Raw genomic sequence first — 14324 nt, 5'->3', positions numbered from 1 at the left:
ATACATACACGTTTGATTAGCATTTCACTGCCACAGTGGGTGTGATTGCGTCTATTTAGCTCTTTTACATACTTTTGATTGAATTTAATTTGACATGTGTTTCTACATAAAGTATTTATTTGTAAGTAGAAAATGCAATATTGTAGAGCATTTGAGAACTACTGGTGTAGGACTAAGAACAATACTTGACCACTAGATGGCATATTAGCTCCACAAACCTTCCAAACCCGCCCGTGGTCCATCTGCTACTATCAGTTATCCACTTTGTCAACAGTGCTGCAGGTCCACAGCACATAGCCAATCAATTTATATAAATGTAAAACCTTGAGTGCCTATTCCCTGCCACTAGACAAGTCGTGTGTCATCATCATTAAGAACATAATACGACGCTGACAAGATATCTATTATACAGCTCATTTTCAAAAGTGCTTCGGCCTGCTTGCCGCTTCTTTTTTTTCTTCTTCTTTTTTTTGCTTTCAGATTCCCTAGAATCAGGAGAGTATTGACTGGAAACGCGCAATAACAAGAGTGAGTCAGTAAATTACATTTGCAGTATATGGATGTTACATTTGTCCTGGCGGTCGTCTGCCTGCCAGTGAATTAAAGGGTGTGTAATTGATGCTGAAGACAGCTTATAAATGTCATCCACCGGGGCAAGAGTTGTCATTTAGCTATGCTACGGTTTGGGACGGTTACATTTTTCTGAAGTTGTGACAGTTTTGAATTGTCCGAATTCGAGGTGCTCATCGTCAAGTCCCTCTTGGATTGCTGGAAGTATATCGTACATTGTCAAAGAGGCGCCGAATTGTTTTGTTTAACAAGAGCGAAACTGAATCGAAATGAAGTATCGAAACGTTTGAACTCCCACAGAGGGGGATTGATTAAAAGTCACATTTCCTTCAGCTGCTGAGTCATACCCCTAAACCTTAAGCACACATCTCAATCCCAAAGTTCCGGCAAACCGCATAAGTCTATGCAAATTTATTCCTAAACTTTCCTCAGTTACATCCAAACCTTCTCCCAGGCCATTTCCCATGTTATGCCATGACGTCAAGGTTGTTAATGATAGGAGCTAACCTTTTCCGGCCGGCCCCGATGCATCCACCTCTTGTCCTGCCCTGCCTCACCGACGCCTTTCCCTTCAGGCCTTGGCACCCCTCTGCCACCCGTGTCTCTGATGTCATCCCGCCACAGCGAGGTGGAGCAGCAATTTCCTCCCACCACAACTCACCCAATCTTTGATGTTGTTACACTGCCTCCGGCTTTGGCTTGTACACCAGTGTGTGTGTGTGGTGAAGGGTAAATACAAGGTGAACGTATTGGATGCAGCTTCAAGCTTTTGTGTACTCTCGCCCCGTTTGTCTGGCCTTGGAAAAATGTCCACTTGACCCAGTGTGGACACAAAACCTGCTGTATAGATTTCAAAAACACACCTAGGATGCCTTGGATCAATAGGAGTACAGGGTAAACGTATTGTGTGTGTGTGTGTTTGTTGGACAAATGATGGTAAGAAAAATGACTGACAGCCCAGACAGTAGGAGAGGAGCATTGTAGTCAATGCTGAGAAGACACGAAGATGGAAGAGAGGGAGTGGTTGCGGTTATGGTTTCATATTAACCTCATGGAATGGGCCCCTGACTCCCCTCGTTCCAAAAAAACCACAGTTTATGGCCACAGGTTGGAGGAATTGAAAAGACGGATTCAGTTTCATGTTGTGAAGAGGTTTCATGGAGCGACTGCAAGGCTCAGGGCAAGAGTCATGACCAAGAGGGCGCAGTCCTTTTAAAATCACTCCAGCTTCACCTTCTTACCTTCCTACATACCTTCCTACCTACTTACCTACCTACTTACCTACCTACCTACCTACCTGCCCCTATCTATCCCTTACAAAGAAAAAAACTCAAACTGAAAGTTATTTAAAAAGCTGTAATAGTCTTCTGAAGACTTTCTGAAGACTCTTGTTTAATGAAAAAAAAAACACTGTCACATTTTGGTATCTGAGTCCATACAACAAACTGTCTTCTTATAAACAAGAATTGGTCCAAAGCTGAAAAAGTCAAATGTTTTTGTACACTTACAAAAGGCATAAAGTGTCACACAGTCTAAATGCTAGTCAACCCAAAGAGCTAGGAACAGCTAATATTAGCACACAAGCAGCCATTTTTGGGAGATGAGAAGGTAGAGGAGGCGTTGCCTTGAACTGTTGCCTTGAAATGGAGCCTCAGAAATGGCGGAGGTGGATGGCCAGGTAATTTACTAATATATTATTAAAATGTACAGTATGCTGCAATAAAATTTAGCTCATGTGCTTGTGGTTATGATGTGGGAACACAAAAGACTTGGTGTACATCTGTAAGTTGTGTGAACACCCCTTCTAGGTAAATCTTGGTGAGGCTATGGAAGCTAATAGTTTAGCATGCTACCGACTGAATAACTGAAACGGCAAAGAAATTGGTAAAATGAAGAGATAAAGCCCATGGGAATATTTTCTACAGACATTTACACAATAAGGACACTTTAGGACTATCCAATTGGATGCAGAGGATTTTTTTTTAGATGCAGGTAAATGGACTTCGCTGCCTTTGCACTGAGTCAAGCTAACCATTCCTCCATTTGTAACCTATAACCTAAGCTAAGCTAACATGCTGCTCGCTTCTTTGTCCATAAAGACACATCTGAGACTTGATCGATCTTCTCAATCTAAATAAATGTTGGCAACGAAGGAAATAATTTACCAATGACTTCATGAAAAAAAAGAAGCTTCATAGAAGCTACTGCTATATTTCAAACTACTTAAACCTCAAGCCTACCAAGCTTCTTACCACAAAAAAATAATTATTGGGGAAATGAGGTGACAGGATACAAGCATTTGGTCACATTATCCTTACACCGACATCCTTAAATCCTTAAGTACTGACATTTTAAAATCTTTAAAAAACTACCATGGTTAAAAGTCAAACTCAAACCTGCCAAGTGAGGCAAGCCAATGTGCTTGGCAAAAAGCATAACGAAGCGAGCCATTTTTGGGGAGGCCAGGCATCAGAAGAGACATGTGCAAGAGAGCCAAAGAGTGTGTGTTAAGCTAAGGGTCAACAAATTGGGGTGTGCGGCATGTGTGTGTCCTGTCAGTCAGTGTCTAGACTGTGCCACTGGTGTGTTTTCTCAGATGTGAGCCAGCATTAAGCCCTTTAGGTAAGCAAACAGCCCAGCCACCATGTGCCTATGTGTGAGGGAGTGGGAGTGATATTTGTAGAGTTTAAATGCGGGTTGTGTTTGATGTTCATCGTGCAAGCTCTTACCTGTTTGTGATTTACTGACGCGGGGGCAAATTCTCGTTAGCCAAAAATAATCAGGATTTATGAGTCTCTCTGTGCTCTAAGCGGCGGGGCCGAAGGCTTCGCCCATCACAGGCGCACACGGCTGGGCTAATTGAGTTTGGTCATTACTGTCTCGTTCCTCTATCAAGGGCTCGTTCAGTCCGTCATCCATCACATGCGCACGCCTCCGAAGAGTTTGTGCTCTTTACTTTTTGCCTTCGTGCACACAGTGTTCCTCGAGGTGTGTCTGGCTTCCTCATGAGGAGTTTTTCGTGTGTGTGTGTTTGTGTGTGTGTGTGTGTGTGTGTGTGTGTGTGCATGTGTCACTCTGGACAGCTCACTCCTTGAAGTCCACCCTCACGTCTCCTGCCCGTCTCCCCGGTTATGTTTGTGACTTTATTATACTCACTCACCCTGCCTGTCTGCAAGTTCTATCTTTAGTTGCTGCACACACTCTTAGTCTGGATGTGTGTGTGTGTCTGCACATGGGCTTCTATCTTTGTGAGCGGCAATGGAAAGCTTAGTGTTTGGGAATGGGGGATTCCTGGGGCCGTCTTAGGGTTCAGTCTAAAGTCAGGTTTAGTTGTTAGGCATGTAGTTGTGAAGGTTATTGTAAGAGGCAAAAAATTATGTTACGTCCTCACAGGGGTAGGAGTCAGAACACCCTCTGGAATGCAAAACAGCTAAGGATCCCCTTCGGTATTATCAAAGCAAGAACAGAACGAGAGGTAAAACGAGACGAATGGATAGCGAACGCAATCCGGCTATAGAGACGCATGTGAATGTACAGCAAGTCCACGGAGGGGGAGCAAGAGGCAGAGCGAAGGGAGGCGGAGAGCGGTGGGGGGATAAAAGCGTTTGGTAAAATGGGTCAGGCTTGTCTGGCATCCAAGACACATACACGTAGCGCGTAGCCCCCCAGAGAGAGACCCAGACTGTACAACATGCTGCTGAGAGGAAGAGAGAGACGACGACGGGAGGAGAAGGAGAAAGCAAAAGCGAAGACTGCAAATGTGTGTAAAGATAAGATCACAGGAAAGGGAGATGGAAACCAAGAGGGACAGATGCATTGGCGTCAGATCAGAAAGGGTCAGTTTGTTCAAATCACATGGATGAATGTATGTTCTTACAGTACCCGCCCCCCCTCTCCCTACTGGTGCCTAGGTATGCAGATGCAGGCAACGGTTTCGGATTGACAGCGTCTGCCTTTGAGATGCCTGCGATGTGTCCGCCATGTCTCGGATACTTCGTCTTTCCAGGAAGATAAACAACTTCTTACCAAAAATTTCGCACATACCCTCCACTTTGAAGTGCCGCAAAAGGGAAACGTTCAAGTGCTGTGCCATTTTAATAACACCAGAGAGAGGTTGCAGGGTTTATTGGCTGTATAATGTTCCTGCACGTATTCCTACATCATCTAAACAGCTAGTTCACTGTGAATCTGTTGTACTGACTTTCATGTGTGGTATGCTTCCCTCGAACGGGGTTGTGTCTCCGGTGTTGGCTGATAAAAATATTTAGTCATATAGTTTTCTTTGTAACTTTATAACATGTCAAAAGAAATGATGATGATGATGATGATGATATGTGAATGGCCTCGCCCTTTCATTGTACCCATTCTTTTTGTCTTCAAGTTTCGTGGTCATTTGCCTGTCATCTGCGTTAGTTGCCTAGCAGCAGTGTTCTCATGTTTCTCGTGCTGATGTTACTTCTTGATTACCAAGCACTGAATTGTATACAAATGTTGTGTTGTACACACATTCCCACTTCGTGACACAAAGTTCCATTTGAATGCAACAGCAGGCGTTTTATGGATGCGTTATTTTTTTCCTATCTCCTACAGTATTAGAATATGCTGTCTCACAATGTTTTGTGTCCATCTGTTGTGCCATGAACTAAAAATTCCACTTCCATACTGTTTAAAAGTTCTAAAATAGCATCAATACACGTATTGACACCTGTTCAACTGGTTGTTAATGCGAATAACTAATCAACCTTTCACATGGCACCAACTCAGTGTACTTAGGCTTGCAGACATAGTCAATAAGATGTGCCAAAGTTCTGTCCCAGACGGCCAGATCTGAGTATTTCAGACACTGCTGATTTTTATGCATCTCTAAGGTGTTCAGAGAATGATCTGAAATGGGCTGCAGTTCTCTGGGCGAAAATGTCTCGTTGATGCCAGGGGTCAGAGGAGAATGGCCAGACTGGTTTTGGCTGATAGAAACTGACACTCAAATAATCACTTGTTACACCTAAGGTATGATCATCCCGGAAAGCCCATTGAACCTTAAAGTGAATGGGCAACAGCAGCTGCAGACCGCACCGAGTGCCACTCTTGTCAGCTGAAGACGGGAAACTGAGGCTAGAATTTACGAGGGCCAACCAAAATTGGACAATAAAAGATTGGAAACCATTGCCTGCTCTGGTTAGCTTCGCATGAAAGCAAAGATTTCATCCTGTCTTGTAGCCACAGTTCAGGCTGTTGGTGGAGGTGCAATGGTTTGGCAGACACATTATTTGGCATGCTTAGTAATATGTGAGTATTGTTTAAATGCCTGAATAGTGTTACTGACCATGTCCACGCCTTAATGATCACAGAATACCTAACTTGTGGTGGCTACTTCCAGCGCCATAACTGCAAGATTTCGTCATGTTATAGAGAGTTTGGTCTACTAAAGTCAGACCAAACTCTCTAAAGATTGTTTTGAGACCTTCGGTGAATCTGCGCCACAGAGATTAAGGCAGTTCTGAAAGCAAAAATGGATTCAGTACCAGCATGGTTTACCTATCAAGGCGGCCAGTAAGTGCGTCCATCTAAACCCTTTCCTGTGATTACAATAATTCTTTTTCCTTCGTAATTTCTTCACCATTTCTGAACGACAGGTCTGACAGGAGGAGGGGGAGGTGGGCTCTGACCCGTGTCAAAGGCCTTGCCTCTGACTCCGACCCATGATGCTGAATGCGGTCCGGCCGGCTGCTGTTCAGGCTCCACCAGTCTGTTTTTTTTTTTGGTGCCGCCTGATGAAAAGACGTGACGAGTTTGCTCGCTGGACTGGAACTGCATCAAAGAACCGGGTGGAGAAGAAAGCGAGAGAGTGGGCCAGGCTGTCACTGGAGTGAGAACTGCTTTGTGACTGCTTTGCTTGAACCGACGAAAGGGTTAATATCGTTTGACAACACTCAACAATGAGTAATGGCTCCAAAGCCTCCCACTCCCTCCCATACCTTAACGCTGTTTCACTAGCAACTTTCTTTCTTTTCTTTTCTTTTCTTTTCTTTTATTCCCGGAGCATGGCCTTATTTGCTGTGCTGCCTATGCTACATTCTGCCTTGTTTGTCTTCATTCTCCTGCTTACCGTCTGCATGTGCCTAGGTAAACACGTTTTGGGAATAGCAGTTAATCCATCACGCGCGTCACGCTGAAATGTTTTTCCCTCAGGGCCCCGGGCGCTGCGGTATCAGGTGGAAGGGTTCCACTTCCTGTCTTTGTGGGCAGGTTCCTGGCCGAGGGGGACAATCTCCCAATTGGCCCCCGGTGGATTGAGCACACAACCTTTGGGCGACACTACCTGTTCCACTGGCGCCACCGTGGATCCAGTGGAAGGGTGTATGTGTGTTACCGTGCATTATGCGTTTTATGAGCAAAGAGGAAGTCGTGATTTCTGTGGCCTGAAATAGAACCTTCAGCATTTCACTGACAAGATTAGCTCCCCTGCTCGTGTAATTGGAGAAATTTACCATAGTTTGCGGTGTCAGATTTCAATGTCGCAGTTGCTGTCGGTGAGGAAGAGGGATGCATGTCACTGTCTTCCTCACACACACACTACACACACACACACACACACACACACACACACACACACACACACACACACACACACAGACACACAGACACACAGACACACAGACACACAGACCCGCGCGGGATGAGTGCTTCTCGGTGAGCTGTACAGATTTTAAATTGAATCCTGCTTGTCCGCGCCGTGGGTGACCTTCCCATTCAGAGCTGAGGAGCGTTCCAGAAAGCCAATACGGCGGCCGTGATTTCATTCTCGCGCCGCCAGACAGTGACAAGCAGGCAGAGGGATCCGAAGAGACAGGGGGGAGTGTTAGAGGCCTCCCAGTTACTTTCTGACCTTGTATGTGATCATAAAAGGCGGCTCAGAGGAGCTGATAAAACCTTAACAGGTTCTAGTGTCTTAATAGTTATCCGTGCATTACATGAAAATGAGGGTTTTTTATTCTTGTGACAGACTGTGAGCTGTGTATATGTGCTGGTAAGTGTCTGAGACGTTTAATGTGTCAGCGAGCCGAACTGCTAGCAGAATATAAAGAACTGTGTCTGACAAGTTTTCTAATTTAGCAAAACTAGCAATCCTACACCTACTTGATTAAGTGTTTAAGTACCCAGGGGTTGAATTTCTTCTTATTCCAACAACTACTCCTATTGATCTATTTTGTGCGCGCGCGCAAATGAACGCGACACCATAAATGCATGTGAGGTTGAAAGGATCTGAAACTGTGTGCCTTTGTCCCCACTGGTACAATTATTTTTACCACACCATAACAGGCTTTTCCAACCCAATTTCATTCATAACAGCGGTAGACTTTTTTTTTGCTTCTTTTGCTTTCAGATGTGGTCTCATGACACTCGACTTTCAAGCGGCATTCTTTAAGCATTCCAAATACAATGCACAGAGATTCTGCCAAATGAGGCCTCCATGGTACTTTCACACCGACGTGGCCTTTAGAAAAACACATCAGAAGAACTCCCACCCAGCCTCTCTCCGCAGATGGCTTTCTCACTGGTAGCGCGCCGAAACAAAAGTTCACTTCTGCCGCTGTGGGTGGAGTGAGAAGGATGAATGCATCAGCACCGCGACAGAGGCAAAGTTGACTAAATAGATGCATTAAAACTAAATTATCTATGTAGTTTTTCCGTGGCTGACATGTCGTAATTAAGGGCTGTGATCAAGACAAAACTGAAGATCGGGAAGTAGGAAGTCACGAATTTAGAATTAGCTAAGTATTGAAGGTCCAATTAGAGAGAGAACGAAGTGCAAACTCTCAGAAGCAATAATCTCCCATTAAACCAGCAGACTAATGGGGCCCAAGCTATTTCAGTCTTGACTAAACAAAGCAGAGACAGCGCTTTAATGAGTCTGCCACTCACCACTAGACAGCACCCCTTCACTCTGAAATCATTTCCATGTTACATGCTTGACAGTTTCAGCTGTGTCTGGCTCACCTTGAACTCGGAGCGATGTAATCACTGTTGATTATTGTTTCTCCCCCTCAGACAAAACACCCTCCATTTACTCCGCTTCTGTTTTTGACTCCTAAAACAGGCCAACGCATATTTTTTTTTTTTTTTATAAAACTGTAATAATCCTTGGCTCAGTCATATTTCAGTCGCGTTTAATATTCAGACAGCAAGGAAATATGACTTTAAATAAGCAGCACGGTGGAATAAATCTGCGTATTTTAACAAAATATGGTTATGTAGTCTATTCACACGTCTGGTCTGTGATCTGACTGTAGAACGTAAACATGAAAGCAAGCTAGGACACGGTAGTGCTGCTGTAGCCTGTAGGAAATGGAAATCTTTTGTACTGCTGCCATTCCATTCTATTCTTGAAATAGAAGTTTTGATCTAGTTGTGTGCATATAAAGCTAAAACCATATTGATACAGGACGGGCTTCAGCTGAGGACCTGTAATAGGTGGTCCTCAGCGGACGTGATCTTAGTCCTCTGCAAATCGGCCATGAAATGAATCAGTAAATACAGCGAGACAGGGAAAAATGGGGACTATCAGATCAAATTAAAGGCAATTGGACTCGACAATGATCCATACCAACTATAATGGATTTCGTAAGTGGATTAGCCTAAGTTTAAGTTAGTTTCATTTAGTTTTAGGTCATTTCATTATGCTAAATATCCACAATATCCATAAGATGCTAACACTAAGAGCTTTACTGAGAAGTAGCGTTAGCCACACAATACTGTAGCATCCGACCAGATGTCAAAAGGATGACAAGGAGTGAACACAATTATTCCGTTTATTGTTTTAGTGTTATTTATTGTTGGAACTGAAATAGTTACTGTCGGCAAAGCAGTCAGAAAAACTGCATACAATTTAGTTTATCCTGTGTGAATGCACCACATGAAACACAGACATAGGATGGTCATTTCTAAATCGCATGATGCTCCCAGGTAATCCTAATCCAATACTAATACTACATAATACTACTACTAATACTAACTAACGGTGGCACCCCCTGTCAGTTTTGTAGAACAATAGAGCACAAGGGCTTTAGCATCCTGGCTAGCTAGCAATCATGTCTGACCATTTCATACGTACGCATACTGTCACCATTTACTATAAATGTTTGAGAAGTAACTGCGATCAAATACACATGAACATCTATTTATTCTGGATAAATGGTGCTGGTCTGAACAGTAACATATGGAGGTGTAGTTCTCCTCTGGCTAAAAACACAGTGTCAAAGCAGTGTCCTTTGTCAGGTGGACCACTGAATCATTTCCTGATGTGCTGGCTCATGAGCTGTGTTGGGACTTGCGTTTGTGGATGGGCTGTTTTGTTTCCCTAATGTACAAGTCTTTACATCCCTCACTGCATCTACACCTGAAGAACAAAGGACATTCCTTTAAAGACGACAACGTTCACCTTTTCTCCATGGCCTGGGTGACCGAGAACCTTCACAGACGTGCTGCTCTCTCCATGAGGACCATGCACCTTGGAGCCTTGGGGTTCTGCTTTTGTATGAGTGTTAAATTTCATTGCGTAGGCGAATGAACTGTAATCTATTTCACAGCATATGTAATGCATGTGTTAAATATTATAGGAATATTCCTGCTGTCTACAAAAGATCAAAGGTTTTGGTATGAAAGCCGCATTCATTCATTACATTCAGTATCATGTATCATTGATACATATCTGGAGTTTGGAACAAATGGAAAATTGGTTGAATATTCAGCAAGTTATGATTACTTTAATTGTGAACAGACGTCTGGTCCTGATGCATGCATTATAACTGGTTTCTGGTTTATGGCTTCCCCCAAACCAATATGGGTGCCGGGTGGAACTTATTCTGAAATTGAAGGGACGTAATTAAGGATCTGTTTCTATATATTTTTTGTGCAGTAAATTGAGATTCCAGCGTGTCAGTCATCTACATTTTACATCACTGAAGTTGGAAAATGGTTCTTTTGTTACCAGAAAGAGGGGTATGTTCCTTTGATGTTAGTGTTTACATTTTTCTCCACTGTTTTTTTGATATATTTTCACTCAGACTTTGCATTTTCAGATACAGTGGCATAGGATGAATGCTTTCAGACAGCATGCTGTTATCCATTTTTATACATTTGGTCAAAGAAGCCTTACTGGAGAAAAAAAAGACAGCTGTCCATGCTCGCTTGGATTATTTGTTAGCAGTTCACTATCACTAGCTTAGCAGTCTCATTTCAGAAAGCTCACATAATTTATTCTAAAGGTGTACTCGTACTTGTTGTTTGTATCATGTTTCAGAAGCTACACGTAGGCTTCAGTTAGGTAGGTTATGTATGACGACAGGTGCATATGTCATCTTGTTCTTTCTGCTGCTCTCTTCTCTCACTCTTTCTCTTCTCTCGCTTATCTGTCTCTACCTGGACGGCCTCAAGCAGATGCCCAGATGATCTGGACAGACCTACAACCAAGCACTTATGTCCATCACATAAAGCCTGTCCAGGACTTTAATTGGCCGAATTGGCAGTTCTTCGCCATATCAGTGACTCAGAGGCCAACTTTCCCCCTCTAAAATGTTGTATTTGGATGAAGTATGATAATTCAACATTGCTTGACAGAGTTAACTTATTGTGGAATATTCTATATCATAATACATGTAAGCCATGTAAGATTGCCCCTGGTTTTAATTTGGCAAGTTACATTTGTCAAGGTGCAAAAAGTTGACAAAAAGATAGGGATTGTTTACTGCGACCCTCTGCATGGCTCGCTTCACCCCTCCTCACATGCATTCTGATGCTCTTTTCTGTTGTTGATACCAATGAGGAGCACCGTGGGAATAAGATCAATATCTCTCAATTCCACCAGTGAGCTTGGCTTTACAGCAGAAATCCATAGCGCTGTTTTGAATTATTATTACAAATCCATCGCTCTTGTTTTCCCCGTCCCTGCTAAAAGAGATGGGGAGGTTGTCGTAAACAATGAGAGTAAATCAATGGCTACGGCAAACAGAGCACGCCCCGTGGAGCCCCCAGCATAGGTCAAGCCAAAAAAAATGAAGTATTATGATTAGTATGATTCAATAGTTCTTCCTCTGCTTGCTCCACACAGAGGTTTAAACTCAGAGATGGAGGGATGTTTCCATCTATCTCTCAGGATGTAATGAAGTCATCATCTCCCGGTAGATGTGTCCTGACCCTGTCGTCTCCTGATGGTGAGTCATCCTGCCTGTCGCTCCGGTCGCAAGGCATACTCAGACACGGAGACCTCCCCCCGAACCCTGCACACATTGAAAGCCTCTATCAACACCCTTCTTCCAAATCCCCTGCCCTCGTGTCCTCCCACGGCTTACAGCCCCATCATAACACTGTCACTGATATTTGACGTAACATCATTAATGTAGACATACACACCCTGGTAATATGGTGGGTGAACTTAGACTGTAGGAAGGTGATGTTGAGTGTTCATGTCCAAACATGTAAAAGTGCATGTCCACTGCATTTTTCACATTTTGGATTCTTGATGGAAAATAGATGGCTAAGTGCAGCTGGCAGTTTTGACCAAAACCTTTAACGTAAGTGGAATATATAAAAAGGACAGTAAACAAATAATAAGTAAATAAATAATAAAAATTGAAAAGTAAATACAATAGATGTTGTATGGATATTGCACATGAAAGAATTAAAGATATGTAAACATAAGCAAGTTATTGGACAGATATCACGGATGTTACGGTTTGTGTTGAGATACTCCAGTGTGTGTGTGGTCTCCTGGGAGCTGGCTTAGTAGCACAGCCTAATGGTAGGGTAAAGTTAATGGTCAGGGCCAAGGTAATATCCAGGACTCCTTTGAGGATTTGTAAACCCTGCAGCTTGTGAATACATAATTGCAAGTGAGAGCTATCAGAATAGAATAAAAAAACAAAAACAAATGTGAAATGAGAGATTTCGAGGGGCACAAATATCTTGGCAACCAACTTAACCATGCAAATTTTTTAACTGAAAGATCAGTATGTGGAGGTGGTGGGTGATCGTAGGACAATGGCAAAGCTGTCATCCCTGATGAAAAACCAGTCCCATGCCCTCTATCTTGAATTTAAACTCCTTTCTTCCTTATTGGGTCCTTCACTATGTATAGCCCCCCCGAAATGATTTGAGTGGCCCAGTAGATTTTTGTTGGTGCACTTCCCAATGGAAGATGAACTTTCTGCTACAAAAAGATTTGTGGGCAAGGTAGCTGGTCTGGATTTCAGGAAACTGAATGACCTTAAGATGGAAAATCAAGAAGAAGGACATGGTCAATATGCACAAAGGCAAATTTAACTTTTGACTTTTGTTTTTGATATCTTTACGAGAGAACATATCATAGACTGGCTAGTTTGGCAAATGCATTTCATGATGGCCCTGGCTAGTTTAGGCCTAGTATAATAACACAGGATAAGATGTTACAATCGTTTGTGCCAAAATCCCAGGCAAAACACGTTTAGAAGCTCAGTCCAACTGAAAACTGACCAGCAGGCTGGCAGTCATCTTCCGACTCGCAACCAACAAGAAGACACCAGCTAACTAGCCTAGCCAACGGCAGTAGGTAGCATGCGGCACAGGGGATATGGTGGGATAAGGATACAGACCCTGGTTCGGGTAGGGGATGGGGGCTGAGGATACAGGATTAAACCATGACCCACACATCCAAACACAAAATCAAACTAACAGCCTTATGGTTTCCCCCGCACATGCAGACCATACCAAATCAAGAATCAAGAATCAAGAATCAAGAATCTTTATTGTCATTATGCAAGGCACAACGAAATTCTGTTCAGCAGCTCTTGGTATAAATGTACAGACCTGAGATATATAAATAATATAAATATAGAATAGGAAATATAAAATAGAATAACAAGTTAAAATAAAAAATAGAATTTAAGAATAAAATGAGATGAGAGGTAGTAGTGCAATCAAGGATATTTAAAGTGACCAGTATGAATATTGCATGTATAGCAGCATGTTTAGACAAGGTGCAGTGCAGTATCAGAGTCTATCTGGCATCTGCAGGGGTTTAATGCTCAGTCTCTGGATGGGGGGGGTATGTGAGGAGATGGGGTGATGGATTTCACAGCTCTGGGGAAGAAGCTGTGTCTCAGCCTGTTTGTGTTGGTCTTTATATTCCTGAACCTCTTCCTGGAGGGAAGAGGCACAAACAGTTCGTGGCCTGGGTGGGTGGGGTCTGCAGCTATACGGCCAGCCCTCCTTTGGACCCGGCTGTCATATATTGAGTCCAGGTGTGGGAGAGGACTCCCAACAATCCCCTGTGCGGTTTTCACCACCCGGGCCAAGTCCTTCCTGTCCTGTACAGTGCAGCTCCCATACCACACTGTTGCACTCAGACAGAGGATGCTCTCTATTGTGGCTCTGTAGAAGTTTGTCAGAAGCTGAGAGGAGAGTCCAGTCCTTTTCAGCTTCCTGAGGAAGAAGAGCCTTTGTTGGGCCTTCTTCACCAGGTGAGATGTATGCGTGGACCAAGTGAGGTCAGATGTGATGTGGATGCCAAGGAACTTGATGTTGTCCACCTGCCGCTCCACCTCCTCCCCATGAATGAGGAGAGGGGTGTGTTCCTTCCTCCTGGATCTCCTGAAGTCCACGATGACCTCCTTGGTCTTGCTGGTGTTCAGGACAAGGTTGTTGTCTGAACACCATCCTGTCAGGTGCTGGATCTCCTCTCTGTAGTGAGTCTCGTCGTTGTCCGATATGAGACCCACTAC

The sequence above is a fragment of the Mugil cephalus genome, chromosome 9 (assembly GCF_022458985.1).
Source record: "Mugil cephalus isolate CIBA_MC_2020 chromosome 9, CIBA_Mcephalus_1.1, whole genome shotgun sequence".
In the NCBI taxonomy this organism is placed as follows: Eukaryota; Metazoa; Chordata; class Actinopteri; order Mugiliformes; family Mugilidae; genus Mugil; species Mugil cephalus.
This window is presented reverse-complemented; position numbering follows the sequence as displayed.